Below are 6,373 nucleotides of genomic sequence, written 5' to 3' on the forward strand. Positions count from 1 at the left end.
TAGCTGCCTTCAGTTATCTGAAAATGAATCCTTTTATAATTTTCTTTTCTTAAATGGTGCTTCTTCCATCAGGTTCTAAAATTTGGCAAATAACTCTTAAAACATTTAGTATGTTAAAAAATATGTATCTGAATTTGGATTTTTTAATGTGTTTGTAATATTTTAAATGAAAGTCTGACTTTCTGATGGTATGTTGTTGTTTTAGAGATAAGTTCTGGATTGCTATGCATTGCAAGAAAAAAAGTGAATTGGTGCATACTATTAAAGGTATAAAATTTGCTACATACTTAAATGTTGAGAAGTACTTAGCACAGCTTGAGGAAGGCTTGTTTCACTGAGAGAAGCTATAGGAATATCAATTTTCTATGAACTGCAAAGTAAACATATTTAGAAAATTAATTAAAACTACTTTAAAATCTCTCCATGATCCTCATTCTTCCCCCACAGGTTTAACTATAATTTATATTTAATTGAATACAATTAGATCAAATGCAGTCTCCTTTATGGATGCATAAAACCTTGCCCATGTGAACTTGTGCAGTGTTAACTATAATGGTATACTTTCTTTAAACTGATATGAATAAGATTTTATATACTTCTTTTTCAATTAGCATAACTTGGAACTTCACTAGATGAAGATGAAATACACCAATGTTAAATCTTCCACAAAAATAAAATTGTCCACACAGGGTTTAAATCTACATCTTAACTGCATTCAAGGATTTAAGCCTATTTAGAGCTGTTCACACTGGTTAACATTCAGTAAAAACTATGTGTTGTGGTTTGGGCCAGACTGGCCTCTGAGGCGAATGACAGATGCTCTCCCCAACCTGTCTCTGCAAGGAGAGGAGGGAGAGAAAGAAAGAGACTTACAAGTTTAGAAGGAACAAAACTACTTTAATGAAAATATTAATAATAAAATAATAAAAAGGAAATAATGACATAAATACAAAACCAGATCAAGCTCCCAGCATGACAATCATGTCACTGGCAGGCACAGGGAAAGTCCCAGACTGGACTCAGTGATGGACGGGAACTGGATTCCAGATCCGGATTCAGGAACGCACGGATTAGGATCAAAGGCACATAAACAGACAGGCTCCTTCTCGGACACCAACCATTGAATAAAGAGGGCTGACCTCTTTGACTGAGAAGGATGCAGATGGGATGGAATACCCTGTGGATCAGTTTTGGGTCACCTGTACTGTCTGCTCCTCCCCACAGGTGGGACCCCTCTACGCTTTTCCGCTTCCAACCCTCCAAGGTGGTGCATAACAAAATGAGCTCGCCTTCGTTGTTGTAGCAATAAGTATAAGCAAGAGCCTCTCTGCATACCATTCCTTGGCATCAACTATAAACACAGGTCTTATCACTCTGAGAGTGAACAGTTTTCTGCACAATACTTAATTTCAGTAGTTAGAAGAGGCTTAGCTGCAAAGTAAAATTACTGAACAGAAAATTGGTTCTGTTTTACCTCAAACCAGGAAACTATGACTGAATTTCACCACAGTTGAAATGGCATAATGCAGATTATACCAGAAATAATGCACTTGTTTCATGTCTCCTTGCTGGCAAGATCTTCTTGTGGATTGGTTTATGCTTTCTCATGTGAATAAGCTATGACCTCAGTTCAGATGCAGTCATTAAAAATGACATAGCAGGAAGACTGCTGGAATCTTTAAAGATGTGTACATATGGTCACACTACATATGCTCTAGAGTTCAGGAAATTATTTGTCTCAGTAATGTCTGTAAAAGCATGCAGTGCCCTTCATGTGTTGATTTATGTAGAAAATTTGTGCCTACTCTAATTTACGCTTCTTAACTCTTGGAATCCCAGGACTTCTACAGAACTCAGGAAAACAGAGTAGGAAGGTGGTTAAGGAAAGTACAATATACATTGAAGAACTTTCCTTCTCTGGATGAGGAAATGGGAAAATGCTTGGACTTGACTTTGTCACATCCCAGTTAGAGAGGAGGTAAAATGCGTTCTCTGATTCCAGGCTTAACGACTGGGAGTAGAGGATCCCTCCCACTTTGATGCTGCATGGTTTGTCCTGGAGCCAGGGTCTTTTATGAGGGGAATTATGTTAAACAGGAATATGCAAAGTCACTTTCTCTGTCTATTACTGATGTCACCTCTTCAGTGCCTCAGGCTCTCATTTTCACTCAGTTTCTTTTCATGGTATCATGTGTGAACTTGGAGAACTCTTAGCATGTTTTTCCTGAGGTTTACGGATACTAATGACACTTTTGTACTGACGTTTGTGCCTCATCACTTAAGAAATGTGCTTAGCAATAAACTTAGCCAACAGAGTCCTGCTATCTCACCGTTGTATGATGTGTGAACCCAAGAACTCGACTGAAAATAGCTTCAGAGAGGAAAAAAAGGAGGCAGGAGTAGAGCACTGGGAGATGTCATTGCTGTTTAGATGAAAGGATAGAGCTTGCTCACACTCTGTGAGAAGCTATCACTGAATACTATGACAACGACTTTTTTGGCAAGGCACTTAGAGCCACAAGGAATACCTCCGTGAGATACCCCTTTTCCTTACAGCACCAAACATACACAGTGCTTCTTCAGAACACGTAAATTCCACTGCTACACAATACACATTTTTAAGCCCAATGGGACTGAAAACACACTGCCTTAATGAGCCCAATGGGACAGAAGACACAGCTTAAATGGAGCATCAAGGGCATGGCAGGTTAATTAGTCAGGCAAGTTTGAATTATTAAAGCTCCAGGGCTTAAAAAAAAACCAAACCCAACCCACAAACAAACCCTTCAGCAATGTCTCAGAAATATCCCTTCAGAGCAAAAAATAAAATTAAATACACTAGATTTTTTTTTCCATTTTTGTGTATGTGTTTTAATAATATTAGAAAATGTCCATGAAACAATATGAAATTCAGAGTTTAAAATCATTCTGGCTCAGCAAGGCATTCCTCAGGAACTCAGCAATTTAAGGTATACACTATTTGCCCACAAGAAATGGTGGGGTAGATGTTTCTGTGCTTCCACTGACACCAGTAGGGCTAAACTGAATTCTTGGGTTTCCAGTTCTTGGTAGAAGTATATTAGGTATCCTTGTCAACTTGAAGTAGATATTTTGATTATATACATTAGGGTTGCTTATCAGGATTGGAGATTTAACATGACAACAACTTTAATCATATCTAGTCATGGGTAAGGGAAGAAAAATGGAGATCAATGAGCAATAATTTGTGTTTTCAATTTTGTATACAACAAAATGCTTATTTTGATTTATGTTAGTGAATTTGGGAAAATAAATACATAAATATTGTAAAATATTACAATATAGAATATTGAAATAAATTTTCAAAGAAAGAAATAAATTTTCTTAGGATAATGAATAATTTTATTTATATTGCTGTGCTATCCAAAGAAGCAGTCAGGACCATGGCCTAGCTGTGTCTTTTTTCATACAGAGGAAGATGTTGCAGACTGTTACCTTGTAAGCCTTCAATTTTGCAAAGGGTACCATGCACATATTTAACAGTGGGTGCACAAAAGAATCTTTCAACACAAACATTATTTAAATGTATTTTAATGTTTAATTAAATAACATAGTAGTTAAGGACACAATTACAAAGCCAAGTAGGTGCACAAGGTATATAGATCAATCCTTTTATGTCTAAATAGGATTGGAGAGGATATGTCCTCTATTGGCTCGTCAAGACTTAACAAGATCAGGCCCCCTGTTTAGTTCTACTGCTTCACAGCTCCTTCTAAGGATTTATTTTTTTTTTTTTTACATATGTATGCTAGGGTGGGAAACACCATCATCCAAACAAAAACACGTTTATATAAAAATATTTTTTTCCTTTTCCCACTGCCAAGAGTGTCTCCTACTAGGAAGAAGACTATGTTTAAAATAAAGGAAAAGGTATTTCTAAAGATTAGATTAACCAGTAAACCAAGGCAGATATTGATGGCTATGTGTTCACCTTGCAGTCTTCAGTGTGCAAAACAATCTTCACTGATCTTTTGGATTGGACTCTGATGGTTAACTAAGGAGGACAAACTTTTGGAATTTAAGAAATAGGTTCTCTGATGAGGATTTTGCTCCTAACTACATATTAACTGGCCAACACAAGCTAACTATAATGTATATGATAAATAATCTTCCCTGATGGTCAGAACAAAATTTACCTAGGAAACTTGAAATGAGCTTTGTGTACTGAAGAAGCATTTAATGCTGACAATTATATACAATTTTATTATTTTGAACATGTTGAAAACATTAAATGAGAAAATTATAGTTCATGTGAGGCTATTCCTGTATGTCTGAAATAAAAGCTTTTTGGAGCAATCAACACTTTCATTCCTTTAACTAAGGTCATTAAATAATGGTAATTAAAACCATAGACTTTGCATCAGATGCTGGACTAAGTTTTATTTTCAGACTTCTCATCTGGTGTTTGTGACAGCAATAATCACACTTCATTACAGGATGCATTGTAAACCTCTCCAGACCAAACCCGACATGCTATTTTGTGACAGCCATCCTCGGTGTGATTGAGATGTCTGTACACCCAACATTAAGCTACTTAGGCTTAGAAGCCAAAGCTTTTACAGCCCCAAAGCCACAAATCCTTATCACTTTGTTTCACACCCTTTCTTCCTTTATTGTCTCCAACAGTGGTGAAAACAGTAAGAAAAGCTACAGCTGAGACCTTGTGTGGGTTTTTGAGGGCCCATTAATCACCTTGTTCCAGATTCTAACACAAAGTCTTAATCACCGTTTCTAAAAACGCTGAAGAAAAGCCCTAAATTCATTCACGATGAATTGGATGTTTCTGACTGCAAGTAGGCTGTGTGAGCACACCTGTTTCCATGTCTGTCTGGGTGTTCGCTTCTTCCTTGCTGAGTAATACTCACGTAGGAAATTCTGTTCTACTACAGAGGAGCCTTCTATGAAGTCAGACTAATTACATACTCCTGTGCTATTACTAAAGTCCAATCAGTTCTGTTGGCTATCACAAATAGGACAGGTTCAGTATCTACGGAAGAGGTAATCTGACACTGCCACAGGGTAATTATTTTATAGTTAGTAGATGATGATGCCACTCCCCAGTATGCCTCTTCAAAACAAAATAAAGCATAATTTCTTTGTATTAACTTCATAAAGGGACACCTGGAGATACCCCTGTAGAATAGTTACAATGCCCTTTCACTTCTCACTTTCAAAGAGATTTTCTTCTGTTACAGATGTTTACAAAGTCAGACTGTTTGAAATACATGGTTGACAAATCTTTCCTTCTGTAGGCAAGAAGGCAGGGCAAGTCAATGCTAGCTCTGTTGAGGTAGCATGGGCTACAGAAATAGTGGCAACAGACATAGCCTTGACAACCTCACACGGAAGCTGGAAATAACCGGGCTATCAGGGAATGGCAACCCAAACCAACACCTTTTGTTTGAGGAGTGCGATTCTTGTTTCTGTGACACTTCCCTAGTCAAAGGGATACAGAACTCTCTCTTCTTTGGGCAAATTTAATCTGTAGAGGTTTTTTTAAATTTCTTTTTAATATTATTGTACTGCACCTGGAAGAATCATTCATGTGAGGTTTAAAATCAATCAGGCAATTTGCTTCTTTACATTTTGAATGTTTAGCCTCCCTAAAGGATCAATAATTACTTTTATAGGACACTGTGTCTGGTGAAGTTAGGAGGTTTATCATCTTGTAATTTTACACTGATCTGTCAATGTATCTTCTGCGAAGATATGAAAAAGAAATAATGTGTATTTTATTTTTATTTTATTGGTTATTTTCCTCTTCAGAAGCTTTTTCCATGAAAGCTGGCGAGACAGATAACAAAACTGTACCATCTTCCCCTCTTCCTATTTCTCCTATTTAAAATAAGTGAAGAACCGTCCCCAAAGTATCTTGAAAACTTTTTGCTTGTGCCCTGCTCCACCTGGGTGGCAAAACATCCCCTTTACACGTACTCTACTCTTGTCCTCTGGATGTCCAATTACTACAAAATGCCTCACCTACCTCCTCGCCCTCATCGGATAGCTTAATGGTTGATCCTAGTGCCACCTTGCTCCCTCCCACTTTTACCTTTACCTTGTAAGGTCTGTCTCGCTTTCTTCCTGGCCTTCAAAGGCACGGCATACCTGTTCGGTGCACCTCCGAACGCCTCCCGGCCTGTCCTCCCTGACCAACCTGCCCCTTCTCCTCAGCGCCACTTCAGAGCCGCAGGTTATTCTAACGAGTCTTCTCCCCCGCCAGCTAACCTCGCTGTGATGTTCAGATGAGGACCGGATCCACTTTCTTCTCCCGACTCCGAGCGAACCAAACAAGTTGCCGCTACCATGCGACACTGACCGTGTAATCCCCTCCCCC

This window comes from Charadrius vociferus, unplaced genomic scaffold (genome assembly GCF_000708025.1).
Source record: "Charadrius vociferus isolate BGI_N301 unplaced genomic scaffold, ASM70802v2 scaffold88, whole genome shotgun sequence".
NCBI lineage: Eukaryota > Metazoa > Chordata > Aves > Charadriiformes > Charadriidae > Charadrius > Charadrius vociferus.